At 53.7% G+C, this 9843-nt stretch overlaps 2 long non-coding RNA genes across 3 annotated transcripts; one reads left to right on the forward strand and one right to left on the reverse strand.

Annotated features, from left to right (window-relative positions):
- The first annotated feature begins 6641 nt into the window (after nt 1-6641).
- On the forward strand, nt 6642-9699 carry LOC120322483. Of its 2 annotated transcripts, none has more exons than XR_005562284.1 (3): nt 6642-6682; nt 9124-9191; nt 9324-9699. It is a non-coding gene; the product is annotated as an uncharacterized LOC120322483 (long non-coding RNA). The 2 variants fall into 2 exon arrangements; XR_005562321.1 differs by lacking the exon at nt 6642-6682 and adding an exon at nt 7864-8375.
- On the reverse strand, nt 9073-9477 carry LOC120322563. The gene is made up of 2 exons (XR_005562350.1): nt 9297-9477; nt 9073-9219 (listed from the first exon to the last, which is right to left on the reverse strand). It is a non-coding gene; the product is annotated as an uncharacterized LOC120322563 (long non-coding RNA).
- Nucleotides 9700-9843: the final 144 nt, after the last annotated feature.

A 9843-nucleotide genomic window follows, 5' to 3' on the forward strand; every position in this document is an offset into this window, starting at 1 on the left:
CAGGCACTGAGGACTTTGAGGGCTCCAGACAGGGAAGACCTGGGAAGGCCCTCGGTGAAGCCCCTCAGAAACCTTATACGGGTAAGTGTGTATGGTAATAAGTGTTGAAAAATGTCCTGAATGTGGAACAGGAATGCAGGGAAGGAAAATGAACCCTCCTGTAATGTTGCCATATCAGCTGCAGTGGAGATAGCTGTGTGTGCCCTTTGGGAGCTGATTGCCAGGACACCCGGCGGGCTGGGATCATGGCAGGGTGTTGTAAGCAAGTAATGCCTGGCTTCTAAACCTCACCAGCTGAGTCTTAGAGGCTTCTTTGAAGAGCTGAGTTCAGGCAGCAGAATTGGCCCTGCAGGAGGGACTCTGTGCCTGCTCTCCCGTGGCTCCAAGGGATCTCTGGCCCTTCACGCCGGCACCGAGATTTTCTCGGGAAGGGCCTCAGATCCCCGGACCAGTCTGGGACACAGGCAAGATCCCCCTGCATTTATAAATGAGGCCTTGTTGTGGCTTCCTCCCTGTACCCGTTGGTGGGTTCCAAAGAAGGGCTCTTGAAATGCCTTTTGGGCTGTCCATTGAAGCCTTGGGACCAAATTGGGCCCCCCTGGAGGGACAGTGCTGTTGGTGCCCCCCGGGTTGGGGCACCCCGAGGACTCCAGCGCGCACCGAAAGGATTCTTCGGGGAGATCCTCGGGGTGCCCGGCCCTGGGGAGTTCAAAGCAAGGTCCCTGCACTGGATTCAGGCATTGCTGAGAGTATCCCAGGTGTAGCTGTCCATGCTAGACATGGAGCTCTCTACTGGACTGTAATTGGGTTCTAAAAGTGGTGCTCCAAGTGCAAAGGAAGTGTGGGATTGGGGTTAAGAAACGAGCAGTGATGGTCCAATTGGCTGTTTTCTCTTGAATGTAATGGTAAGAGCTGCAGGAGTGCAAGGTGTGTGTTCCAGTCCCCAGCATTTGGTTTGCACATGTCCTACTCAGACCCAGGTCCAACTTCCTCAGTCCTTAACCCAATAGAGAGAGAATTAAGGGCTGGCAGTGTTAAGGTGACTGGTGTGACAGGGGTTAAATTGGGAAGAACAAACTGGGGAATTCCTCAGTTTCCCTATTTGCCAAACTCAGCCAAACCTGTGCTAGGAAGAGATGGACTGGAGTCTCTGATCTCCTGAGTAGTTGTTCTGCATGATCTGGGAGCCTCTGGGATTAGACTGGACTGGGGAGACAGGGAGCAGTTTGTCCTGTGGAGTTGGGCTGGGTTTGTTGGGGATGCCTTGGGAGGCAGGGCTGGAGAGGCTCCTCTGTTGGCTGTAGTGGTGGAAGGTTGTAGCAGGAGGGATGGAGCCTTCGACCTCCTGCTCCCCCCGTGAGCCCCGCCGGGACCGTGCCCTTGGCAATGGAGGGCCCCCCATTGCTGAGCCAGCGGTTCCGGGGCCAGGAGGGATGGGATCAGGATGCCGAGCTCCCCCCAGGGCCAGGGCTGCCAATGTTGTAACCGTGGAAAGAACTGAAAGCAGAGTGAGATGGAGGCCAAGCTCCAGCACAAGGATGGGTGAGAAAAGACCGTGGTCCTCAGGTGGAGCTTTGAATTCCCTGGAAAAATGGATCCTGTCAGACGGTTCAGGCCCTCGTGGGTGCTGGAGCAGAGGCCTCTAATTTATGGTCAGCCTAAAAAGTTGCAAGGGCAGCAAGTTTTGACTGCAGGATGAGGTGGGAAACCAAGTGAAGTGGTCCAGAGAAAAGCTGAGCTTAAAATTGGTCCTGTGCCAGAGCAGCCTTGTGCAGGTGCTTGTTGCTGTCCCTGAGTGTCCCATTGCAGTGGATATTTCCAAGGGCTGCCTTGTGCTGGGGAACACTGAGGGCAGTTCCCTTTCCCTGGGCACGTTTCCCCCCCTCGAGGGTGGCTCCACAGTCCCACCCTCTGCCCTGGGAGTGTGGCAGAACACCTGGAGCCACTGTCCTTGTCAGAGAGGGAACAAGGGATGGTTGGGTGGGTGAGGGAGTGGTTCAGGGAGTACAAGCACCATTAGAGTGAGTAGTGCAGCACGTGGAAAGAAAGGGGGGGAGTTAATCCAGACAGAATTCAAGCACCTGCCCAACCTGTGATATTTTTAGGACCTCAGTGGCGTTGTGGTCCCCAGGAGGTGTTGCCCAGGACTAGGCAAGTGACTTCAGGCTTTGTCACCCCCAGAGCAAGGTGGAAGCCCAGCAGTTTATTGGTTTGTTTGGCTTTTGGTGACCAGAAGGTCCTCCTTTGGGACCAATCCTTGGCCCGTGCCATAAAGTCCCAGGACAGAAGTGTGAGTTTGAGTGGGAAATGAGCAGCCAGGAGGGTTTGAAACAGCTCAGGGAGCAATTCAACAGGCTCCGGACCTGTGGCCAATACGAGCCGGAGAGGGGGAACTGAAGGTTCCTGCCAGTGCTAATGATGCCCCTTGGAGCCTCTGGCAGAAGTAGGGTAATGTAAGGGGGGAACTGTTGAATGAGATGATCAATGGAGCATAGAGGTGTGAGAAAGAAATCCTGTTAGGATGTGAAACCGGCTGGAGTATGGTACAATGGAACTTGATGGCACAAGCTAATTGTAAGGTCCATTGTGCTCTTCAGCAAGTCAGCCTGATGTCCCGTTCTGAGAGCTGAGTTCTTCCTTGGTTCTGCTACATCTTGCCAGATAGATACCTCTGCCCTTGAAACACAAGGGTAGAGGTCATCCATAGGGGTGAGAAAGATGCTGGTGAGAGGAAGATGATGTGGGCAGGGGTGGCTGGCCCCTTGCCCTACAAGTAGGGCAGGCCCAGACTGTTGCCATCAGGCAATGATCAGGCGGTGTTTGGCTGCCATTCAGGCCTCCCCTTACACTGCGTCCTGGCCCTACGTGGTGTAATGTGGAGCTGATAAAAATGGGCTGTCAGGACTGCTGAGCTGAGCGATCCTCATCCTGCCACCGAGCCTGTGTTGCTCCGCGGGGACGCCCGCTAAGGGATGGGCACCGACCAGCTGCTGCAGATCCTGACAGCCCTGGCCTGTCTGTGTGGGTAGGCAGAGTTTAGTGATGGGAAGACTTTAAATATCCTTTAGTGTTCCTTTAATACCCTTTATTTAGGACTCATAATATTTTCCCTTTAATTTCCCCTTTTACTAACCAAATAGCGTGTTAATAGTTACCCATAATATTGTGTGAAGATCCTTTTTGGTATCCCTTTGACTCCCTTTTTACTAGTTATTATTATAGTGTATTGAATGCTGTTCTTAGTATTTGTTTTAATGCCACATGACAAGGTAGTTCATTTGTATCCTTTTTGAACTTTTGATTCTCTTTGCTAAGTTTATTATTCTTCTTCTTCTCACTGCAATAAAGATATTTTGTGTGTTTGAATGTTTGTGGCACTTGTCTTTATTCTGGGCATGTATCCCAACGAACTGTTCCAGGTAGGAAGGAAGTGCCCTTAGGATTTGGGAATAGGAAGTTACTGGAAGCCAGCCCAAGATCGACCCTGTTGGAGAAGTGGCTCTGAGTACGTTATTGGGCTTTAGTGGGAACAACAAATGATAAGAGGGCCTGAAGTCCCCCTAAGGCCTTGGGTCAAAAGCTCCTCCAGGGTGCACAGGCCAGGCCATGCTCAGGAAGGCAGCCCCATGAAATGGAGATGGTGTATCCGAGCCAGAGCCAGAGCAGGGGTCGGGGCAGGAGCGAGGCCTCGTGAGGGAGTTGCCAACGGCCCTGTGGTTTAAGCAACAGGTGTAGATCCCCTGGACAGTGAGCACAAATCACTGGGGCAATGGGGCAAAGCCCCAAAGCAAGTGCTGGGAGAAGAGAGGGAGCATGCATGGCTCACTGCTGGGTCAGCCAAATCTATCAGGGGGAGGCACTTTTGGAAAGCAGGAGCAGATAACCCGTGCCAGAGTCACGACGGGGGGAGGCAAAAGTAGTCCATGCCATAGTGTGTATATTGTAATACAAAGAAATAAGGCACAGAATGACTTAATGGGTACCAATGAACTGAGCTGGAGGACTGTATTCCCATCCTGGATTGCAAAAATTAACTGGCTGTTGTCTCCTGAATTGCTGCAGTGCACCGACTGATATCGTGCTGGAAAAATAACACACTTCAATGTAAGTAAACCAGGGATTTTTGTATGTAAGTGCAAATTATTGCCCTGCAAATTTGAAATAAGACTTGACTTGATCACCAAATGCAAACAGTAACTCTAGGGGTCAATTAGTGAGCTTTGGGCATCAGGTTAGAACAGCTCACTGCTCCCCACTGCTGGGACGTATTTACAGGAGTCTCACCACCTGCTACAAAGTTTTGGAACACTTTAATCCATCCACTAATCCCAGTAATTATTGTACTGACTTTATGAACAACAGAGTTGCTGTCTCTGGGATCAATGCCAGGAAGGTGCTTCTCCCGTGTCTCTGCCCTGCCCAGGGCTCAAAGGACCAAAGGAAAGGATGAGAAGTTGGCTGCGAATTGAGCCCCGGGGCTGCTGCCCCTGAGGAGCAGGGTAAGGGCTGTGTGTGCTCAGGGGCCCTGGCTAAAGGCTGCAGGTGCAGTGAGTGTGTGCTGGGCCAAGGCAGCCAAGGTGTGTGCAGCCGTTCCGTGCCCTCTCCCCTTGGCCCCGCCGGGGCGCCTGCCCAGCGCTCCAGGGGTGGCCAACGGGGAGCTCAGGCCAACCTGCCCGTGCCCACGGCCCCACAGTGCCAGGCCTGGCCTAAAGCCGGCTTGGTTGGGCAGAGCCTGGCCAGCGGGATCCCCTTGGAGCCGCCCCGCAGCCTCCCCGGGGGTGGAGGCACCCGCAGGAATTGTCCCAGTGCTGGAGCCTGCGGGATCGGCTGCCCCGGGGCTGCCGTGTGGGCTGGGGGGGAGCGGGAGGGGCCGTGGGGGAGGGATTTCTGCTGAGCCACAGTTCTGTCTCTGGGGCAGTCAGGAGGGGATGCCTTGCTCCTTTCCTTTTGTATCCCCTAAATCTGTATCCCATGTGTTGGATTGGGTTTGTTTAAGCTGTTCCTATTCTTCCATGACTGGTGGGAAGTTGTTTCCTGGAGTGCCCTGCCTGTCAGCAAAACACCAGGCCCAAAGGATCCTGCAGGTGCAGCCCTGGAAGAGTCAGGAATACTCAAAAATGCACCAGTTCTCAGGAAGTACAAGTTTGTAAAACATTTATGGAGCTAAAATTCCACAGCCTTGAGCTGTTGGGTCCCAAATAATATTGGAGGGAGAGGCAGAAAATGCCACTGCTGCTGGGGCTGAACTGTCTGCAGTGATGGGGCAGGACTTGGCCCTGATGCCTGAGTGCATCTTTAGGATGGATCCCAACTGTCAGCTCCTGGCTCCATAACTTGAGTAGAGGGTGTTCCTGCAAGCCCAGCTGCTGTGGTGGTGGTGCTGTGGGCACCTCCTGCCCTGGCCTGCTGTGACTGTGTTTGTGTTGCAGCTCAATAAAGTCCCTTTCAGTGGTGATTGTGTCATTTTCTGTCAGTTCCTTTCCCCTGCCCCAGTGGCTGCATCACTGGCTTGTGCCTAAATGAGCTCTTCCCCTGCAGCAGTTCCCTGCTGCTCTCAGAGAGGGTGGAGCTGAGGCCCCTGAGCCAAGGGAAAAAGGATCCATCCAAGGCAGGCCCGTGCTCCCCCCCTGCATTCCTCCAGCCTCCCGTGGTTCCAGTTCCCCTCCCTGCTGGACACACAGCCTGTTCCCAAACAACCCCTGTTCCTGTTCTCTCTCTGTGTCTCCCCTCACAACTCCCCTCCTATGATCTCCAGCTGCCCAGGCCCCTGTTTTTGAGGGGCATTCCTGGGCTGCTGCCCCCCCATTCCTTAGAACTGAAGTGCCAAGAGCCCCAAGTGCAGAGAGGTCTGCAGGGAATCAGTGCCAACAGCTGCCCATGCCTGCCTGTGATCCTGCAGTTCTCCTTCCTCTTCTCCCTGGGCTGGAGAGACCTGCCTGCCCCGGGTTTATTGGAGCAGAGGGATGTGATTACATTTGTCCAGAAGGTGTACATGTCACAGACACTTGTTTTCTGACAGGCAGTGCCATTTCCCTTCTGCCTTTCCCAAGTTTTCCCAAGTGCTGCCCAGCCCGGGGATCCGTGTGCTGGGACAGTGACTGGCAGGAGGAAGGGGAGCCTTGGCCTCACCTGCCCAGCTCAGGTGGGTGGCACAGAATGGGGGTGGGCTGGCAAGGCATGAACACATTTCTGAGTTCTGGAGTGCCATGAGACCTTTTCCTATCAGGTTTCTTTCCCCGATTCCCTGGAGTCCATCATCCCAAATGTCTCTTCCTTTGTCCAAAGCCCAATGGCAGAGGATTGACTGAGTCCCAAAGGAGGTTTGGAATGAAAAGGGTTCTGTTCAAATGGGACAAGGAATGCAGTAAGAAAGATGAGCCTCCTTTTAATGCCTGAAACAGATAGGAATGAAAATGCTGGAAAAGGTCTCATTTATTTGTTGTCCCCCCTGGATTTTTCATGGCTGAAACTCTCTAGTGAGCAACTGAACAGAAGAGTGAAGGGCAGGAGCCTTGGACTTGCCCAGTGCCCTTAATTGCCTTGTTCTCCTCTCTTCCAGGCCAGGCCAAAGCCCTGATCCAGCCCAGCTCTGCCAAGTGCCCTGGGCTGGGAGCAGCCAAAGGCAAGAGGCTGCAGCCCCGCCGGCCGGGCTGGGGGCTCCTGGTGCTGCCCGTGGGGGGGGGTAAGTCAGAGGGACACCTTTCTCTCCTCCTGCTGTTGGCATTTGCTCCCTGGGCACTGGATGTGTAAGGAAGGACGGAGTAGCAGGGAAGGGGAGTGTTTCCAGACTGTCTGAATGTTGTCCCCGGGTTTGGGATGGAGCAGCCATGGGGGTGGTTGGGTTTGGCCTGGGCTGGTCAGGATCAGCCATAAAGGACACACCAGACCCCTGAACCCACACTGGACATGTCCAGCCCCTCAAGTCATTAATTTTCAATAGAGGACAAAGTATTGGTACTTGCTTCTGATCTGTGGAGAATTTCCTTTGGAATGATCAACCAGAGAGTGTATCAGTGCAAAGCATCTCTTTGGGTCTTCTGTTTGTTTGTTTGTAATTTCCTCTCTGGCTTCAATGAGTTTGGTGTGCTCCTGTTAAGGAAGCAGCCTGTTTTTATCTTGAAATTTGGGGTGGTTTGGTTTGTTTAGGGTTTTTTCCCCCCACTGACTCAGGCCTTCCGTGCATAGTCCATGTTGTCCCACAGGACTGCTTTGGTTCTGGGTCAGAGAGAGAGAAGGGAAGTGGCTTTTCCTCATCTGGAATGTTTCCAAGCAGAAGTGGGACATTGTCTTGCCCCTCCCCAAAGCACTGCAGGCACCTGGGAGTAGCTCAGGGCTGGTCCAGTTCTCTGAGACAGAACCATGGGGGAGAGGTTTAAGTATTAATCACATCTCTGGTGTCCCTTGGTTGCAAAGATTGGGTCCTACAGTCCCAGGGTGTTAAGGAAAACAAGGAACTCCTGTTCTTCCTGGCAAACCTTCTGTTATTGCTTGTGCAGTGTTTGGGTTCTGTTGTCTGAGTTCCTGTCCAGGATCTTTCGAAGAGAACCTGTTAGAAATTTAGAGGTAGGATTAGAATTTGGGTCTGTTACCTACCAAACTCCCCCCAAATCCTGATGGACTGGAGTGATGAGTGCTCTCAGCCCAGGGTATTTCTTACTATTGTGTGGCTTTCCCTCAGCTGTGGGTGAGGAATTGTGCAGGCAAGGCCTGTGCGCCCGTGGGTGTCTCCCGTGTGTGTCCGTGGGGCAGGGCTGGGACAAGGACTCGTGCAGGGACCCAGCTGGCACTGGAGCTGCTGCCATTCTGAGCCACTGCCAAGGGCTGGGGAGAGACCATCTGGGAGGCTGTTCCCAGCCTTCCATTGGGAGCTGGATCTCCCTCCAGCTGCAGCAGCCAGGGGAGGGTTCTTCCTTGTGCAGCCCAGTGGCTTCTGCTCAGGCTGGCCCAGAGTGGGGCTGGGGCAGGTTCTCCAGGGAACTGGAGCCAGCCCTGAACGGGGCTCTGGAGAGCAGGGAGCTGCAGGGACTGAGGTTTGCAAAGCTGGGCTGAAGTTTGTCAAAGCAGCAGAACATTCTCATTCCTGTGGGTCTGTGGAGTCCGTGTTGGTGCCCAGGAGAACTGGGTCAGACTGGGCTTTGTGCTCCGAGAGCTGCCCCCCTAAATGTGGCAGGCTGTGTGTGCTGGCAAGGAAGTGCTGTCCCAGAGGCTGATGGTTTCTGTCTCCAGGTGTGCCCAGGACACTGCCAATGCCCAGGGATCTGCTCTGGGTCCAGACTGTCCGTGCTGGAGGGCCCTGGTGGCTGCAGTCCCTGAGCCCGCAGAGACAGAGAGAGCCCCGGCCCGAGGGGCCTTTGGCCCCTTGTCCTGAATTTGGGGTGAGCCTGGGAGCATGTGGAGGGTGAGAATGAGGGCTGTGCTTCCAATGCATCATCCCTGGGAAGATCCTGTTGTTCCAGAGCGCTGGGGACAGTTTGGGCTTGGCAGCTTCAGAGCTGGGTTGGAGCAGCCCCTGGAAAGAATCAGGAGAGTGGAGTTTTGTCCCAGTGCTGCTTTCACGCCCCACTGGACAGGCTGGGCTTTGTGTTTGAGGTTGTCCTGTATTTGCTCTGCAGATAAGGGGCCCTTCCCAATTCAGCCCAGCAGATTCCAAGGGCTCTGACAGGAATATTTGTTCTTTCCTTCCCTTTGGGAGAACTTCATCTCCAAACTGCCATGAGCAATTCCTTAATTTCTGCTGGAGAAAACCAAGTGTCAGAGGCAGTTTCCAAGGAAGCCAGAAGTGTCTTTGGGGCAGGGAGTGCTGCCAGCTGCGTGTGCCTGTCCCCAGCCTGGCACTGCCCACAGGGACACACTGGGCACAGACCATGAGAGGGAACAAACCCACTGCCTGCCAGAGGGTTTGTCCTGGGCCAGTCAGGCCTTGGGCAGAAATTGGACTGGGCAACTCCATCAGCTGCTCTTCCCCCACAAAGCCCCATCCCCTGGGCATTAATGACGTGCCCTGTGCCCAGCGCTCCCTGTTCACCCAGCTGAAACCAGAGCAAGGCTTGCTTTGCTTGGAACGACTTATAGTAACTTTAAAACAAAATAAATCACTTTTTTTGTTCTTTTTTTTCCTTTTAGATGCTGGAATTGCCTCTCTGGGTGTGTGCTGAGCTCTGGCTGCAGGGGACTGTCAGGCCTTGGTGGCTGTGAGTTCCTGTTCTTCTCCCTGGGAAACTGGAAAGAGTTATTCATTGGATTGCAGAAATGTTTTCTGAAGCCTGTCCCCTTCTTTGTGCCTTTTACTGACAGACCTTCTCTTTCTGCCTTTGCATGTACAGCTGTTCCCTGCTGTCCATTCCCTGGCCTGAATTCCTTGCAGCTCCCAGCTGGGGAAACCTGGGATAACATGGCAGGGACAGAGGTGACATTTGTAGCTGCCAACTTGGGGTAATTTCGAGGGGCCCCAGCGAGTGTTTCTGAAGGAAAAGGTGAGGTGCTGCAGAGGGGAGGGAGGTGGCATTTTGGAGGGGTCCCACTGAGGGGGGAGTGGAGAGCCTGGGGCTGGAGTGTGAGTTATTAAACAGGGAAGAAGAGAAGGATGCTTGGGAGGGAAACACTCAGGGAATGTGTAGGGATGGAATGGAAACTTGGGGCGTCAGGAAGAGAAAATGGGTGATGTAGATGAAGGGAAATGTTGGGTGTAAGAGTTGATCTCATCTGTAGAGAACAGAATGACCATTTAGAGATAAAGTGAGGCAGTCAGTGGTGAGCAGGTAGGGAAAATTTCTGTTGCTAAAATCAGAGATGATGTGGAGCAGAGAGGATGTACCTCCTGATGGACACTGAGGCAGTCAACAG

This window comes from Pipra filicauda, unplaced genomic scaffold (genome assembly GCF_003945595.2).
Source record: "Pipra filicauda isolate LSUMZ 115617 unplaced genomic scaffold, ASM394559v2 scaffold1008_size38822_pilon, whole genome shotgun sequence".
Taxonomy (NCBI): Eukaryota; Metazoa; Chordata; class Aves; order Passeriformes; family Pipridae; genus Pipra; species Pipra filicauda.